General features: G+C 45.7%; 2 non-coding genes across 2 annotated transcripts; both read left to right on the forward strand.

Annotated features, from left to right (window-relative positions):
• The first annotated feature begins 8359 nt into the window (after positions 1–8359).
• On the forward strand, positions 8360–8475 carry LOC112437375 (U5 spliceosomal RNA). The gene has a single exon (XR_003025994.1). It is a non-coding gene; the product is annotated as a U5 spliceosomal RNA (small nuclear RNA).
• An 8906-nt stretch (positions 8476–17381) lies between these two features.
• LOC112437376 (U5 spliceosomal RNA) lies at positions 17382–17497 on the forward strand. The gene has a single exon (XR_003025995.1). It is a non-coding gene; the product is annotated as a U5 spliceosomal RNA (small nuclear RNA).
• The last annotated feature ends 1373 nt before the right edge of the window (positions 17498–18870 follow it).

Here is an 18870-nt window from a genome sequence, read left to right on the forward strand (position 1 = left end):
GAGAGGTGGTCCCATGCCATTGGATTGCATCTATGACTTCGGGAGGTAGGGCGAAGACTGGTCCCCCAGACACCACAGAGCTTCCCATCTTCTTTTGCCAGGTAAAGGTTGGGGGCTGCTCCCAGGAGCCCACATCAAATCTGTTTGCTCTGAGGCCTAGAACCACAAGGCCCCTAGTGCTTCAAAAGCCATGGGGGTTCTCATAGGACCCAGGAACTCTAAGGTGGCTTCTGAAGCTCAGACCCCAGGAAGGGAGAGCTTGGAGTGGGTCAGGAGACCAGGGAACCATCTCTCATTCCACCTCTTCTTCATTGCAGGCCCTTAGACAAAAGCCACCCTCTGATACCTCCTTGGCCTCAAGAATTGTTTGTTGGGTGGATATATAAAATTTGCTTATCTGAAGATATTTCTCACATATGATATGAGAATCATAGTGATAATATTCACATCACAGGGTGGTGTGGAAGGGCCTCTGATGGCCAGCATTCTCATGACTTAGCTCATGCAGAATATTAGAATTCTTTTTAATTCTTGTCAATTCCATAGACACAAAATTGAATTTCATTATAGTTTTAATTTGCATTTACTTGATAGTGAAATGGAATGTTCTTATGTTTACTTTATTCTCCTAGATTTTATCAGAATTTGCTAAGGTGGTCTCAGAACCACATTTCTTGTGGAGGGGTTTCAGCCCTGCTTATATAAATTTGATATAATCCACAGACCATACAATTCACCCATTTAAAGTGTACAATAGTTTTTAGTACATTCACAGATATGTGAAACTGTCACAATCAATTTTAGAAATTTTTATCACCTCAGAAAGGAACTCTCTACACTTAGTCTATCACTACTCTACCCACCCCACCATGTCGCCCACTCCTAAGCAATCACCAACATATTTGTTTTTTGTTTAAGAGACTGGGCCTCACTGTTACCTCGGCTAGAGCACAGTGGCTATTCACAAGCATGATCATAGCACATTGCAGCCTAGAACTTCTGGCCTCAAATGATCCTCCCGGCTCAGCCTCCAGAGTACCTCAGACTACAGGCTCACACCACCACACCTGGCTTAGAGAACACATTTTGTTTACTCCTGTCCTTTTAAATTCATTGAGGTTTGTCTATTGCCTAGCATATGGCCTATCCTGGAGAATGTTTCACGTGAATGTATATATTCTGCTGTTGTTAGGTCAAGTGTTCTATGGATGTCTGTTAGGTCTAGTTGATTTATATTGTTTTCAAATCTTAGATTTCCTTGTTGATCTTCTGTTTATTCTATTCATTATTGAAAGTGGGGACCAGGCACGTGGCTCACACCTGTAATCCCAGCACTTTGGGAGGCCGAAGTGGGCAAATCACCTGAGGTCAGGAGTTCGAGACCAGCCTGGCCAATATGGTTAAACCCTGTCTCTAATAAAGATACAAAAATTAGCCAGGCATAGTGGCACGTGCCTGTAGCCCCAGCTACTCGGGAGGCTGAAGCCTGAGAATTCTTTGAACCTGGGAGGCGGAGGTTGCAGTGAGCTGAGATCATGCCACTACACTCCAGCCTGGGAGACAGAGTAAGACTTCATCTCCAAAAAGAAAAAAAAAAAAAAAATCACTGACAGGAAAGATATCCACCTGAACAGGTTTTTAATGCCGATGAACATGCCCTATTCTGAAAGAAGATGCCACAAAAGACACTTATTAGTAAGGAAGAAAATCGAGCACCAGGATTTAAGGCAGAAAGGGATAGGCTGACTATTGTTCTGTGCAAATTTGGTCAGGTTTATTATCAGAACTTCCCTTATCTGTAAAGCTGATAACCCCCAAGCCTTGAAGAGAAAAGATAAACACAAGCTGCCACTCTTGGTACAACAAGAAGGCCTGGACAAGAAGAACTCTTCTTCTGGATTGGTTGAATGCTTTGTCCTTGAGGTCAGGAAGTATTATATCTTGCCAGTAAGGAGCTGCCTTTTATTTATTGAGATGGAGTCTTGCTCTGTTGCCCAGGCTGAAGTGCAATGGCGCGATCTTGATCTTGGCTCACTGTAACCTCCACCTCCCAGGTTCAGGCAATTATCCTGCCTCAGCCTCCCGAGTAGCTGGGATTACAGGTGTGTGCCGCCACGCTTCGCTAATTTTTATATTTTTAGTAGAGATGGGGTTTCATGATGTTGGCCAAGCTGGTCTCGAACTCCCAACCTCAAGTGATCCACCTGCCTCAACCTCCCAAAGTGTTGGGATTACAGGCGTGAGCCACCATGCCCGGCCAGCAGGAGCTTCAAGTTCTTTTGATATTGGACAATGTTCTTGGCCACCCGGAACCCCGAGTTCAACACTGAAGGTGCAAGTGGTCTACTTGCCTCTGAATAGGGACGATGTCTGTAATTCATCCTCTAGATCACGGGGTCATAAGAATCTTTAATGCTTATTACACCCGGTACTCTATGGAAGGGATTGTCAAACACTATGGGAGAGGACCTCAACCAAGAGAACATCATGAACGTCTGGAAGGATTACACCATTGAAGATGTTGTAGAAAAACATGTGAAGGCCATCAAACCTGAAACAATAAATTCCTGCTGGAGAAAAATTGTGTGCAGATGTTGTGCATGACTTCACAAGATTTATGACAGAGACTGTCAAGGAAATCAAGAAAGAGATTGTGGATATGCAAAAGAGGTGTGTGTGGGGTGAAGGGTTCAAGATAGGAATCTTGGAGAAATCCAAGGGCTACTAGATGTCACACTAGAGGAACGAATAGAAGATGACTTGGTGGAGATGAGTGCCTTCGAACCAGTGCCAGACGATGAAGATGATGTAGAAGACGCAGTGCCGGAGAACAACTGACATTAGACAATCTGGCAGAAGTGTTCCTAGTATTCAAGACTGCTTTTACAACGTGGACCCTTCTATGACATGGGCACTGAAACTAAAGCGAGTATGCCTGCCTCCCTTCTACCTCCACCTCTTCCTCCTCTGCCACTCCTCAGACAGTAAAACCAACCTCTCCTCCCTGTCCCTCAACATACCCAACGTGAAGAAAATGAGGAAGAAGACTTTTACGATGACCCACTTCCACTTAATGAATAGTAAATATATGTTCTTTTTGTTTATTTAGTGGGGGTTTTTTTTATAGTAAATATATTTTTTCTTTTCTTTTTTTTTTTTTTTTTGAGACAAGGTCTCACTCTGTCACCAGGCTGGAGTACAGTGGTGTGACCTCACTGCAACCTCTGCCTCCCAGGTTCAAGCAATTCTTGTGCCTCAGCCTCCTGAGTAGCTAGGACTATACAGATGCATGATGCCATCCCCAGCAATTTTTTTTTTTCTTCTTTTTCTTTTTCAGTAGAGACAAAATCTCGAACAGGCTGGTGTTGAACTCCTGGCCTCAAGTGGTCCTTCTGCCTTGGCCTCCCAAAGTGCTGGGTTTACAGGTGTGAGCCACCATGCCCAGCCTATTTTCTCTTCTTCTTTAATAACATTTTCCTTCCTCTACCTCATTTTGTAGTAAGAATACAGTATATAATACGTTTCACACACATAATATGTGTTAATCAACTGTTATCTGTAAGGCTGTCGGTCAACAGTAGACTATTTGTAGTTAAGTTTAGGGGGAGTCAAAAGTTATATGCATCAGCATGGTGGCACATGCCTGTAATCTCAGCACTTTCGGAGGCCGAGGCGGGTGGATCACTTGAGGCCAGGAGTTCTAGACCAGCCTGGCCAAAATGGCAAAACCCCATCTTTACTAAAAATACAAGAATTAGCTGGGCGTGGTGGCACATGCCTGTAGTCCCAGCTACTCAGGAGGCTGAGGCAGGAGAATCGCTTGAGCCTAGGAGGCGGAGGTTGCAGTGAGCCAAGATCAAGCCATTGCACTCCAGCTTGGACCACAGTGAGACCCCATCTCCCCACCAAAAAAAAAAAAACTTATATGCAAATTTTCAACTGCGAGAGGGGTCGGCAACTCTAACCCCCCATGTTGTTCAAGGGTCAACTGTGTATCTGTTGTTTTCTTTTTTGAGATGGAGTCTCACTCTGTCACCAGGCTGGAGAGTAGTGGCACGATCTTGGCTCACTGCAACCTCCGCCTCCTGGGTTCAAGCAATTCTGCCTCAGCCTGTCTAGTAGCTGGGACTACAGGTGTGTGCCACCACGCCCAGCTAATTTTTATATTAGTAGTAGAGATGGGGTTTCACTGTGTTGGTCAGGGTGGTCCCAATCTCCTGACCTCGTGATCCACACACCTTGCCCACCCAAAGTGCTGCTGGGATTACAGGTGTGAGCCACTGCACCTGGCACCTGCCACCTGCCTGCCTTTTTTTTTGGACAGAGTCTAGCTCTGTCGCTCAGGCGGGAGTGCCGTGGTATGATCTCAGCTCACTGCAACCTCCACCTCCCGGGTTCAAGCGATTCTCCTGCCTCAGCTCCTGAGTAGCTGGGATTACAAGCACACACCACCATGCCCAGCTAATTTTTATATTTTTAGTACAGACCCGGTTTCACTGTGTTGGCCAGGCTGGTCTCAAACTCCTGACCTCGTGATCCACCCGCCTCAGCCTCCCAAAGTACTGGGATTACAAGCGTTAGGCACTGTGCCCGGCCTTTTTTTCTTTTTGAGACAGAGTCTCACTCTGTCGCCCAGGCTGGATTGCAGTGGGGTGATCTTGGCTCACTGCAACCTCCATTTCCCAGGTTCAAGCAATTCTCATGCCTCAGCCTCCCCAGTTGCTGGGATTACTGGTGCCCTCTGCCACACCCGACTAATTTTTGTATTTTTAGTGGAGATGGGGTTTTGCCATGTTGGCCAGGCTGGTCTTGAACTCCTGACCTCAAGCAGTCTTCCCACCTTGGCCTCCCTAAGTGCTGGGATTTCAGGTGTGAGCCACCATGCCCGGCCAGTTGTTTTTATGTTTTATGCATGTCTTATATATTTTATGCTCCTTAAACAGGCACTTCACCAAAGAAGATACATGGATGACAAATAAGCACTTGAGAAGATGCTCAACATCATTAGTCATGAGGAAAATGCAAATTAAACCACAGAGATACCACTACACACCCATGGAAGTGGTTTAAATTAAAAAAATAAAACGAACAATTCTACATGTTGGAGAGGATATGGAGTAACTGAAACTCTTATACATTGATGGTGGGAATATAAACTGATAACTACTCTGTAAAAACAGTTTTTATAAACATCCACCTACCATAAGACCTAGCAATACCCACTTCTAGGTGTTTAGAGAAGTGAAAACTCTTGCTCAAAAATCTGTACAAAAATGTTTACAGCAGCTCTGTTAGCAATCACTAAAAACTGGACATGACAGGTGGATGGGTAAATAAATCATGGTACAGCCATACAGGAACAGAGAGGAATGCAACATGAGTGAATCTCAAGGCATCATGCTGAGCACAAGAAGCCAGTTCAAAGGGTATGTGCTGAATGTTTCATTTAAATGTCGGAAATGGCAAAAGTATTGTTGGAGGACAGGTCAGTGTTTGTAAAGGATTACAAGTAGAGGAAGGTGTGACCACAAAGAGCAGCATGAGGAAATTTTGGAGTGATGAAACTATTGTGTATCTTGATTGTGGTGGTGATTATGCAAATCTATGTATATGTTTAAAAAGTCATAGATGCACTCAGTATGCAGTGAGGATAAAATAAAAAATAATAATTTAAAATCATAGATCTGGCCAGGTGTGGTGGGTCACACCTGTAAAAAAAAATACAAGTAGCAGCAGGACATGGTGGCTTGCACCTGGAATCTCAGCTACTTGGGAGGCTGAGACCTAGGCAACAGAGACCCTCTTATGGTGGCTCATGCCTGTAATCTCAGCACTTTGGAGGATGAGGTTGTGGGATTGCTTAAGACCAGGATTTCGAGACCAGCCTGGGCAACATAGGAAACCTGGTCTCTAAAAACAAAACAAGCAGTGGCTCAAGCCCGTAATCCTAGCACTTTGGAAGGCGGAGGTGGTCGGATGGCTTTGAGGCCAGGAGTTCTAGACCAGCCTGGGCAACATGGTGAAACCCTGTCTCTACTAAAAATACAAAAATTAGCCAGGCATGGTGGCCACAACTGTAGCCCCAGCTACTCTGGAGGCTGAGGTGGGATCACTTGAGCCAAGGAGGTGGAGATTGCAGTAAGCTGAGATCGCACTACTGCATTCCAGCCTGGGTGATAGAGTGAGATCCCCTCTCAAAAAAAACAAAAAAATTTTTTAAGACAAAAAAAAAAAAAAGAAATCATAGATCTGTATACCAGAAAAATTCAATTTTACTGTTAATTTAAATATAAAAATAATTGCATGGAAGCATTATTTACAATAACCCAAGAGGTGTAAACAATACCTGTCCATTAACAAATGAATGGGTAAACAAAATGTGGTGTACCCATATAATGGCATATTATTCATCCTTAAAAAGGAATAAAATCCTGGGTGGACGCGGTGGCTCACTCCTGTAATCCCAGCACTTTGGGAGGCCGAAGCTGGCAGATCACCTGAGGTCAGGAGTTCGAGACCAGCCTGACCAACATGGTGAAACCCCATCTCTACTAAAAATACAAAATTAGCCAGGTGTGGTGGCGCATGCCTGTAATCCCAGCTACTCAGGAGATTGAGGCAGAAGAATCACTTGAACCTGGGAGGTGGAGGTTGCAGTGAGCAGAAATCGCGCCATTGCACTCCAGCCTGGGCAACAAGAGCAAAACTGTCTCAAAAAAAAAAAAAAAAAAAAAAAAAAGAATAAAATTCTGATGCATGCTACAACATGGATGAACCTTAAAGACATTATGCTAAATGAAATAAACCAGAGACAAAAGAACAAATATTCCAGATTCCACTTATATGAGGCACCTAGAAAGGCAATATCATAGAGACAGAAAGTAAAATGGTGGTTGCCAGGGGCTCAGGTGAGAATGGGGAGTCATTATTTAATGGGTTTTGGGATGATGAAAAAATTCTGAAAATGGAAAGTAGTGATGGTTGCAGAACAGTGTGAATATATTTAATGCCACTGAACTGTACACTTAAAAATGGTTAAAACGGTAAGTTTCATGTGTATTTTAGCACCATAACAAAACTTTAAAAATTTAAATGCAGGCTAGAAAACATGTTAAAATACACTATATATAATAATATATATTATGTATATATTTATATATGTAATATATAATAATATATATTATGTATATATTTATATATGTAATATATAATAATATATATTATGTATATATTTATATATGTAATATATAATATATATTATGTATATATTTATATATGTAATATATAATTATAGATATATGTAATTATATATAGTATATATTATTTATGTAATATATATATTATATATATGCAAAATCTCGTGAAGAAAGTGAAAGAAGAGCTGGCGGCTGTCTCACGCCTGTAATCCAGCAACTCCGGAAGCTGTGGCAGGAGGCTCGCTTGCGGCCAGAAGTTCGAGACCAGGCTGGGCAAGACAGCCAGAACCCGTCTCTACGAAAAATACAAAAACTAGCCAGGTGTGGTGGCACGTGCCTGTGGTCCCAGCTAGTTGAGAGGCTGAGGTGGGAGTATTGCTAGGAGGGAGTTTTCTAATAGTTGGGGCGGGGTGGGGGGGGGCATTTAAGTGCAAAGGAATGGTTAATACATATTCCAGATAGTGACTACCCATATAGCGAGTGAGGGGTATGATAAGGGAAATGGGCCAACGAAGGCTTCAAAGATGTTAATATACTTTTTGAACTGGATGGGAGACATCAGTGTTTTATTACTTTTGAATTATGTATGCACATAGACTATATACATTATTTACGAGATATACTTAAAAATCTTTAAGATGTTTCTATTTTTTAGAGACAGGGCTTAAAAGTCCTGGGCAATTAGCCGGGCACAGTGTCGTGCGCCTGTAATCCCACCTAGTTGGGAGGCTGAGGCAGAAGAATCTCTTGAACCCGAGGTAGAGGTTGCAGTGAGCCTAGATCGCGCCACTGCACTCCAGGCTGGATGACAGAGTGAGACCCTGTCTCAAAAAAAAAAAAAAAAAAAAAGTCCTGGGCAGCAAGGCCTCCACTTCACCCCCTAAAGGTTGCCCCAAGAGCACCGTGTGACTGCTAAGGTATTTCCGGAGTCTAAAGACGATTATTCAGGTCTCATTTGCATACCCATAATACATTGCAAACAGTATTTTTTTCGGGAAAAAAAAACAAATTTCTATATTGCTTGACATTTTTAAGTATGAGAATTTTGCATGCAGAATTTTTTTGTATAAACTTTCTCAGGTGGTAACCCTTGGGATGAGTAGACACCATCAGTGTACTAGGAATTGTAGTTACCCGAAAATTGAGTTACAGAAATAACTTGTATACTCTGGTTTCTCTTCAGATCGCATAAATCTTTCGCCTTTTACTAAAGATTTCCGTGGAGAGGAACAATTCTGAGTCTTAACCCAATTTTTTGAGGCCTTGCTTTGGCAAGGCTATATGTGGTAATCCAACAATAGAATTATTAAGTTCGTGTGTTCTTTTCTGTTCAATAGTGCTTTTGATAGTATTGTTGTAAAGCAATGACTAGCAGATTGTGTGGTAAAAGCACTGAATCCTGTTTAGTTCTTTTCTCCCTACTTTATTGGTAATTATTTCTGCGTGTATTCACTTATGTTCCAAAGAAATGCGGCTTGTATATTCATGCTTTTCAACTTTTTGTGATAGACAGTTGGTACACAAGTAGTACCTCCTCCGGGATTCTTCTCTTAGTCAAGACTGTTTGGTAGATGCGTGTTTTTTGTTACTTGTACAGTATTCAGTTTTCTTTTTGCAGCACTGTCCGGTTGAAACACAACGCGAGGATCGGGCGTGGTGGCTCACGCCTGTAATCCCAGCACTTTGGGAGACCGAGGCAGGACAATCAAGACCAATCCTGGTCATCAAGGCAGGAGAATCAAGACCATCGAGGTCAGGAGATCAAGACCATCCTGGCTAACACAGTGAAACCCTGTCTCTACTAAAAATACAAAAAAAATAAGCCGGGCGTGGTGGCAGGCGCCTGTAGTCCCAGCTACTCGGGAGGCTGAGGCAGGAGAATGGTGTGAACCCGGGAGGGAGCTTACAGTGAGCCGAGATTGCGCCACTGCACTCCAGCCTGGGCGACAGAGCAAGACACTGTCTCAAAAAAAAAAAAAAAAAACCCAAAACAATTCGAGGTATAGGTAGAATTTTTAATTTTAAAAGCCACATTAAACAACTAAAAAGAATGGAAAAATCCAGTAATCCAAAATACTATCACTTGTATATGTAATAATTAGAGATGTTTTACATTATTTTTTGCCCATACTGTAGTCTTTGCTTTGGTAGATAGGGCTAATCTTATTTGAGATGGAGTTTTGCTTTTGTTGCCCAGGCTGGAGTGTAGTAGGGCGATCTCGGCTGACTGCGACTTCCGCCTCCCGGGTTCAAGCGATTCTCCTGCCTCAGCCTCCGGAGTAGCTGGAATTACAGGCGCCCACCACCATGCCCGGCAAACTTTTTGTATTTTTAGTAGAGATGGGGTTTCGCCATGTTGGCCAGGCTGGTCTCGAACTCCTGACCTCAGATGATCTACCCGCCTCGGCCTCCCAAAGTGCTGGGATTACAGCTGTGAGCTGCCGCTCCTGGCCTAATTTTTTTTTTTTTGAGACAGTCTCGCTGAGTCGCCCAGGCTGGAGTGCAGTGGCGCGATCTCGGCTCACTGCAAGCTCCGCCTCCCAGGTTCACTACCTGGCCTAATCTTATATAAATAAGAGACTTAATGCACTTTCTTATCAGCTCTTTCCTTTCTGCAAGCCATTATTTGTTGGGAGTCACTGCTCTCTTCCAGAAGTTTCTTTGCTTTGCTTAGTATGACTCCTCAGCTTTTTATGCTACTTATTTTGGAGAGTTTTAAAATTTTCCACATCTAAAGGGTTCTGTATATGCAGTGCCCTCACGAAACGCCTGTGGGTAACCGAACTCCAGGATATTGCCAGCACATGCACTCCTGCCCCTTCCTGGCTGCAATCCTTTCTCTAGCCCATAAAGCCAGACACTAACCTGACTTTTGGGATACCCTTTTAAGACAGGGTCTTGTTCTGTTGCTCAGGCTGGGGTGCAGTGGCGCGATCATGGCTCACTGCAACCTCCGCCTCCCAGGTTCAAGCGATTCTCCTGCCTCAGCCTCCCGAGTAGCTGGGACTACAGGGGTGGTGCCACCACACCGGGCTAATTTTTATATTTTTAGTAGAGACGGGGTTTCACCATGTTGGCTAGCTAGGCTGGTCTTGAACTCCTGGCCTCAGGTGATCCACCCGCCTCAGCCTCCCAAAGTGCTGGGATTACAGGCAGGAGCCACTACACCCGGCCTAAATTTTTAGTGATGTAACAGTTTTCAGTGTTAATATTAAAATGCACAAGATACTCATCCTTTGCATCTCTTTAAACTTATATTGTAAGTTATCACAAGAAAGCTGTAGACATCTTTAAAATGTGCAAGAGCAGCATACATTTTCGAAATACTTTTCGGATTTAAGGGAAGAAGATATTTGACGCCACGACCATAACGGGTGGGCCTTGTAGTCAGAACTGAGCACTAAATGGAACTTGGGCCCTCTTGTGGCCATCGCGGAGGCTGCAGCAGAAATGAGCAAGGAGTTCGAAGAACGGAGGTAACGTAATAGGAGCTGAGACCTAGAGGCCCCCCACCAACTACCTTCCCTATAGGGAGAGTCTCTACAGAAAAATTTGAAATGATTGAATGTTGCTTCGACAAGAGAACCTGCTTCTTGTAACTGTGGGCCCTGGCATCTGGTCACAACAAATAGAAACCAGAGAACAATCTACAAGAATGATTTAACGTTTATCTGTGTAGGCTGGCCACAAGTGGCTCACACCTGTAATCCCAGCACTTTGGGAGGGCGAAGCGGGAAGATCAGTGGAGGCCAGGAGTTCAAGACCAGCCTGGCCAACATGGTGAAACCCCTTCTCTACTAAAAATACAAAAATTAGCCAGGTGTGGTGGGACACGCCTGTCATCATCCCAGCTACTTGGGAGGCTGAGACAAGAGAATCACTTGAACCTGGGAGGCAGAGGCTGCAGTGAGCCGAGATTGTACCACTGCACTCCAGCCTGTGTGACAGTGAGCCTCCATCTAAACACACACACACACACACACACACACAAAACCAAAAAAGAACCAGGAGAATCGCATGAACCCCGGAGGCGGAAGTTGTCGGCCCAGATCACGCCACTGCACTTCAGCAGTGACTGTCTCAAAAGAAAAAGAAAAAAAATAAACAAAAGCCCCATTAATCTGTTAGTGTAGATTGATCAACACTATATGAGATTGAAGCAGAATCATTTGGTAATCCCATGAATGCACATTTATCAAATGTTTAAGTTTGACAAATTTAAACATCTATCCATTTTTATATATAGTATATACATAATATATAACTTAGTTTTATTTTACTTTTGATAGTCTCGCTCTGTTGCCCAGGCTGGAGTGCAGTGGTGCAATGTAGGTTTACTGCAACCTCGACCTCCCGGGCCCAAGTGATCCTCCCACCTCATCCTCCCAAGCGGTAGAGACTACAGACTCGCACCACCCCACCTGGCTAATTTTTGTGCTTTTTTGTAGGAACAGAGTTTCACCACGTTGGCCAGGCGCCAGCCTCGAACTCCTGGACTCAAGCCATCCTTCAGCCTCGGCCTCCCAAAGTGCTGGGATTACACGTATGAGCCACCAAGCCCAGCTATGTTTTAATCTTATTACAATAGGAATAGATGGGAATCTGCTTAAAGTAGAACCACCACCAAAAACATTCACACATAACAAAGTGTTGTGAACTTTCCCTTTAGAGTCTGGAAAAAGACAAAGATGACAGTATCACTGCTTCCATTCAATTTTTCACTAAGGGCCTTGCCAGGCAAGTGTAACAAGAAAAGTCAGGGGGAGGGAAAAGTATAAGGAGTGAAAAAAGAAAAAATTATTCTCAGTCCATATGATTATCTTCATAGAAGATCCAAAAGGATTTGGAAGTATACTGTTCCATATGGCAACCACTGGCCACATGTGGCTATTGAGCATTTGAAATGTGGCCAGTCTCAATTGAGATAAGTATAAAATACACAGATTATATTTTTGAGACGAAAGTCTCGCTCTGTCACCCAGGCTGGAGTGCAGTGGCACGATCTTCGCTCACTGCAACCTTTGCCTCCCGGGTTCAAGCGATTCTCCTGCCTCAGCCTCCAGAGTAGCTGGGACTACAGGCACATGCCACTGCGTCCCGCTAATTTTTGTATTTTTAGTAGAGAAAGGGTTTCACCATGTTGGCCAAGCTGGTCTTGAACTCCTGACCTCAGGTGATCCCCCCAACCTCAGCCTCCCAAAGCGCTGGTATTACAACAGGTGTGACCCACTGCGCCCAGCCAGTTATTTCCTAAATTAAATTAGCACGAATTGTTGCTGGAAATTGAAGTGCAAGCCACATCATAAATAACGGATCGGCGTGAGTCCAAGCTTCAGATTCACAAATTGTAGAAACTCCATGACCCTCTGTGGAGACTCACAGAGCTACAAACAAGTTAACTCTCCTTTCAGTTCTCTCAACAGTGAAAGCTATCCAGGACCCTTCCAGAGTGAAGCAGAGCGCAGGCCAACAAATAAATGTCTCCTAAAGCCCAGGAAAAGGGAAACACTCTCTCCCAAGGCTCAATACGGGGGAAGCTCAGTACTCAAGAGAACCCACCCCTTAACCCCTTGCTAAGTCCTATGAGACGTAGCTATTATCATATGGTGAGAACTTTGCATCTCCATGGGTTTCTAACTTCCCCTTACGTTGTGAACTACAGCAAGCATGCAAGACTATCAAAACAGACGTAACGCTGCCTGGCGCAGTAGCACACCTTTAATCCCAATGTGTCCAGAATTGGTGGGTTCTTGGTCTCACTAACTTCAAGAACGAAGCCGCAGACTCTCGCGGTGAATCTCAGGGTTCTTAAAGGCGGCGTGTCCAGAGTTTGTTCCTTCTGACCTTCAGATGTGTTCGGAGTTTCTTCCTTCTGGTGGGTTCGTGGTCTTGCTGGCTCAGGAATGAAACTGCAGACTTTCGCGGGGAGCGTTACAGCTCTTTAAGGCAGTACATCTGGAGTTGTTCCTTCTTCCCGGTTGATTTCTGGCCTCGCTGGCTTCAAGAGCGAAACTACACATCTTCAGGGTGAGTGTTACAGCTCATAGGCCAGACCCAAGCACGAAGCAGCACCAAGTTACTACAAACAGCAAAAGAATAAAGCCACTTCGGCACCAAAGACAACGCCCCCACCTGACTGCCGCAGCAGGCTCGGGCTTTTATGCTCTTATCTGGCCCCACCCACATCCTGCTGATTGGTCCATTTTACAGAGAGCCGATTGGTCCGTTTTACAGAGAGCTGATTGGTCCGTTTTGACACGGTGCTGATTGGTGTGTTTACAATCCCTGAGCTAGACACAAAAGTTTTCCGTCCCCACTATATTAGCTAGATACAGAGTGTCCATTGGTGTATTTACAAACCCTGAGCTAGACACAGAGTGCTGATTGGTGCATTTACAAACCTTGAGCTAGATACAGAGTGCTGATTGGTGTATTTACAATCCCTTAGCTAGACATAAAGATTCTCCAAGTCCCCACCACACTCCGGAACCTAGCTGGCTTCATCCAGTGGATCCTCCACTGGGGCCGCAGGTGGAGCTGCCTGCCAGTCCCGAGCCCTGTGCCGGCACTCCTCAGCCCTTGGGCGGTCTATGGGACTGGGCGCGGTGGAACAGGGGGCGGCACTCGTCAGTGGAGGCTCCGGCCGCGCAGGAGCCCACGGCGGGTGGGCAGGGTAGGCTCAGGCATTGCGGGCTGCAGGTCCCGAGCCCTGCCCTGTAGGGAGGCAGCTAAGGCCCGGCAAGAAATCCAGCGCAGCGCCGGTGGGCCGGCACTGCTGGGGGACCCGGCGCACCCTCCGCAGCTGCTGGCCCGGGTGCTAAGCCCCTTACTGTCTGGGGTCAGCGGAGCCAGCCAGCTGGCCGCTCCGAGTGCGGGGCCGCCAAGGCCACGCCCACCCGGAACTCTAGCTGGCCCGCAAGCCCCGTGCGCAGCCCCGGTTCCTGCGGTGTCTCTCCCTCCACACCTCCCCGCAGGCTGAGGGAGCCGGCTCCGGCCTCGGCCATCCCAGGAAGGGGCTCCCACAGTGCAGCGGCGGGCTGAAGGGCTCCTCAAGCGCGGCCAGAGTGGGCGCTGAGGCCGAGGAGGCACCGAGAGCGAGCGAGGGCTACGAGGGCTGCCAGCGCGCTGTCACCTCTCACCAACACTTTCAGAGGCAGGGGTGGGAGAATCCCCTGAGCCCACGAATTCGAGACCAGCATGGGCAACATGTCTTTCAACATAGGGAGACCCCCATCTCTACAAAAAATTAAAAAATAAAATTAGCCCAATGTGGTGGCTTGCAGACTCCAGTCCCAGATACTCGGGTGACTGAGGCAGGAGGTGCTTAAGCCCAGCAGTTTGAGGCTGCAGTGAGCTATGATTGCAGCCCTGCACTCCAGCCTGGGTGACAGAACCTGTATCAAAACAAAAACAAATAGGCATGGCTACAGTAACCTTCCAGCAGTCAAGAAGATGACCTTCAGCCAGTACCCCTATAGCAACCTCTGCAAGGGCTTGGGGGCCTTGCTCTCAGAACAGGGCTTTCATCTTACGAACAAGTTCCTGAGCTACTTCCCCGGGAGGAGCACTGAGGATGGCCTCAAGCGAGTATTTCTGTGAGATCGCCCCCGCCCCCCCACTGACCCCTCGATGTTCCCCACGTGGCCCGCAAAGAGTGAGCAGCAGTGCGTGAAGTGGAGCACCAGCACGCCCCCACCCGACCCGCGCCCCGCCAGGGAGGCCTGGGCTACAGCCAGCTGGGTGACGACCACGTGAAGGAGACTGGCTTCCACTTCACCATCACGAACCAGGGCGCCTCGGTCGCGGGCCCGGCTTCAGCCTCAAGTTCTGAGGCTTGGAGTCAGAGCCGACTCCAAGTCATGGGGAGGATTCAGCCGGGACCACGGGGCAGCTGCTACGGCTGAGCTGCCTTGAGTCTCAGAACTCCTCATCTTTATTTTGTGTTCCACATTTTGTTTTTGTATTTTGGTTTGTAAATTTGTAGAATTAAATCACATTTTCCTTGTTGTGGGAAGGAAAAACCAAGCAAACAAACAAAACCAGATGGATGTTTGCTCACCAATGAGCCACATCAAAAGAAGCCGGTACAAAAGGCCACATGTTGTATGCTTCCTTTTATATGAAATGTCTGGAATGGGCCTATCAGAGACAGAAAGTAGATTAGTAGTTGCCAGAGGCTGGGTGAATGAGCAGGTGGGAAGTGACTTCTAATGGGTACTGTTTCATTTTTCGGAGTGGCAAAAACATTCTAACTGGGCGCGGTGGCTCACCTGTAATCTCAGCACTTTGGGAGGCCAAGGCGGGGAGATCACTTGAGGCTAGGGGTTCAAGACCAGCCTGGCCAACATGGTGAATCCCTGTCTCTACTAAAAATACAAAAATTATCTGGGCATGGTGGCAGGCGCCTATAGTCCCAGCTACTTGGGAGGCTGAGGCGGGAGAATCTCTTGAACCTGGAAGACGGATGTTGCAGTGAGCCGAGATTGCGCCACTGCACTCCAGCCTGGGGAGCAGAGCAAGACTCCGTCTCAAAAAAAAAAAAAAGAAAAAAGTCCAATAACAGACCCAAAACAAAAAATTCTAAAATTATATTGTGGGGATGATTCTACAACTGTGAATATACTAAAAACCATTGAATTGTATACTCTATTTATTTATTTTGAGACGGAGTCTCGCTCTGTCGCTCAGGCTGGAGTGCAGTCGCACAATCTCGGCTCACTGCAAGCTCCGCCTCCCGAGTTCACGCCATTCTCCTGCCTCAGCCTCCCAAGTAGCTGGGACTGCAGGCGCCTGCCACCACGCCCGGCTAATTTTTTTGTATTTTTAGTAGAGACGGGGTTTCACTGTGTTAGCCAGGATGGTCTCGATCTCCTGACCTGGTGATCCGCCCACCTCGGCCTCCCAAAGTGCTGGGATTACAGGAGTGAGCCACCGCGCCCGGCCGAATGGTATACTTTAAATGGATGGATCGCTTGGCTTTTAAATTATATCCAGTAAATCTATTTTTTAAATGTATTAGACAAATTTAAATTACATGCATGTCAAATATGGTTGACTTGCTAGCAAAGGAGCAGCAAAGTGAAAAAAAGTGTTGGTTCAGAGAAGGTGTGAAAGTCGGGAAATGAAATGTTTACACCATCGGCTGTAAAAGTCTTAGAGCTGGCTGGGCGAGGTGGCTCAGGCCTGTAATCCCAATTCTTTGGGAGGCCGAGATGGGAGGATTGCTTGTGGCCAGTAATTCCAGACCAGCCTGCACTGCTTTCCTTTCACTGGTTGCCGAGAGAGCACATTCCTTAGAAAGGAATTCCCTGTAGGCTGGTGAGAGCCGACAGTGTAGCTCCGAGGGGGAGAGGACAGCACTATGTTTTTAAATTATTATTTTTTGTAGAGATGGCAGGTCTGGAACTCTGGGCGTCAGGCGATCCTTCCGCCTAGGATAAGGAGACACGAGGTCTGAAACTGGAATAGCAAGATTGCATCCCGAACAGCAGATTCCGGTCGGGCAGGAAACCTGAAACAGAGCGCTCAAGTTCCAATTTTAAACAGGACATTGCCAAGAAATCTCAAATGGCATGTAAAATTCAGTATATCCCCGGAGTGCACGGTTAAAAATAACATCAGAACGCCCCTGCGCCCACCACACAGTTTAAAAAAACGGAAATTGTCAAACTTTTTAAACCCCTGTGCGCCCTTCCCCAAGTCACATCTCTCGCTCCTCACCGAAGGGAGGAACCACTATTCTGAATTCTGTGTTAATCATTTACTTGCCAATTTTTTCTCTTTCAATTTCATAGCAGTCTTTATTTAAAAGAAATCAAACTCAGACGTACAAATACACAAAACAGATAAAACCCGAGTCTCTGACCAGGAAAGCGTTATTTTCCAGCCAGCCAGTCTTCGGCTTCGCCCCCTAACGGTGACATAAGGCACTCTGTGAAATGCTCTGTTCCGGAATCAAAAGATTGATCCGATTATTTGCATACCCATAATGCACTGCTCACAGTACAAATTTAAAAAGGCAAAATCAAACATTTTTATTCTAAGCATATTCTGTGAAAGTTAGACTTTTGTTTAAACAGTACTCTTAAAATTTTTTTCTAGGTGTAGAACCTTGGCATTCACTAGTCACCATCAGTACACTAGGAGTTTCTGTTACCCGAGAAACGAGTTATGAAATTAACAAGTATACTCTGGTTTCTCTTCAGATCGTATAAATCTTTCGCCTTTTACTAAAGATTTCCGTGGAGAGGAACAACTCTGAGTCTTAAGCCAATTTTTTGAGGCCTTGTTCCGGCAAGGCTACACGAAGCTGTTTAAAAATTAGATTGAGTTCGTTTAGGTGTTTTTTATAGATACTGCTTAAGGATTATAATCCATATTTTAACACGGCGTTTTTCGCTTCAGTTGTTACGTGATTTTCGGTTCTCCTTGTAAACGCTTATAGTCGCTCACGCGTTTAAACTTTGTGTAAGTGCAAGCGTTCTTTTTCTAGTGAAGCTCTTTCCAACAAGTTCGAAGTATTTACTTCAGTGTCATTAATGTGAAAGATTCTTAAGTGTTCTGGCTGGGCGCGGTGGCATATGCCGGTAACCCACTACATTGGGTAAACCAAGGTGGGCGGATCACTTGAGGTCAGGAGCTCGAGACCAGCCTGGGCCAACGTGGTGAAACCCACGTTGTACATTGTTTTCTTAGTCTTCTGAATCCTGTGTATATTTTGCATTTAGCCCATTTCAATTAGGACTAGCTGCATTTCAAGCGCTCAATCGGCACACATGGCCAATGACTAATAATTGCCCTGTGCACCTCTGCTAGGTGTAAAACGTTTGAACAGAGCACAGTGTGTAGATCCGTTCTCCCTTCCTGTAGGTTTTGGGGTTTTGCCAGATTTTGGCCATTGGAACTCCTTGAACCTGTGCAAGGTTTTATTTCCTTAAAGTGTGGAATGGAATGGCTGGCTGGGTCTTAGGGCAGGTAGGTACCTGCATAATAATTTTTTCCCAAATTATGTACTTATTTGCATTTTCACAAATGGCCTATTATATTCCCATTGCTTCTCACCCTTACTGGCCTTGAAATGCTCAGAAGTTGCCGGGCGTGATGGCTCACCCCTGTAATCCCAGCACTTTAGGAGGCCAAGGCAGGCGGATCACCTGAGGTCAGGAGTTCGGACCAGCCTGCCCAAGATGGCAAAACCCCGTCTTTACTAAAAATATAAAAAATTAGCCGGGCGTGGTGGTGCCTATAATCCCAGCTACTCGGGAGGCTGAGGCAGAAGAATCGCTTGAACCTGGGAGGCAGAGGTTGCAATGAGCTGAGATCGTGCCACTGCACTCCAGCCCGGGCAACAAGAGTGAAGCTCCATCTCAAAAAAAATAAATAAATAAAATAAAAGAAATGCTCAGAAGTTAATCTTTGTCCGTCTGGTAGTTATGAAATTGTAACTTTTAGTGGTTTTTAAATGTTACTTTAGTTTTTGAGACAGGGTCTTGCTTTATCACACGGGCTGGAGTGCAGCGGCATGATATCCTCTCACTGCAGCTTCAACTTCCTGATCCAAGTGATCCCACCTCAGTCTCCCAAGCAGCTGGGACTGCAGGTGTGCACCACCACACTGGCTGATTTTTTTAAATTTTTATTTTGTTTTTATGCTTTTTGTAGAGACAGGATTTCT

Source organism: Pan paniscus, chromosome 16 (genome assembly GCF_029289425.2).
Source record: "Pan paniscus chromosome 16, NHGRI_mPanPan1-v2.0_pri, whole genome shotgun sequence".
Classification (NCBI taxonomy): domain Eukaryota; kingdom Metazoa; phylum Chordata; class Mammalia; order Primates; family Hominidae; genus Pan; species Pan paniscus.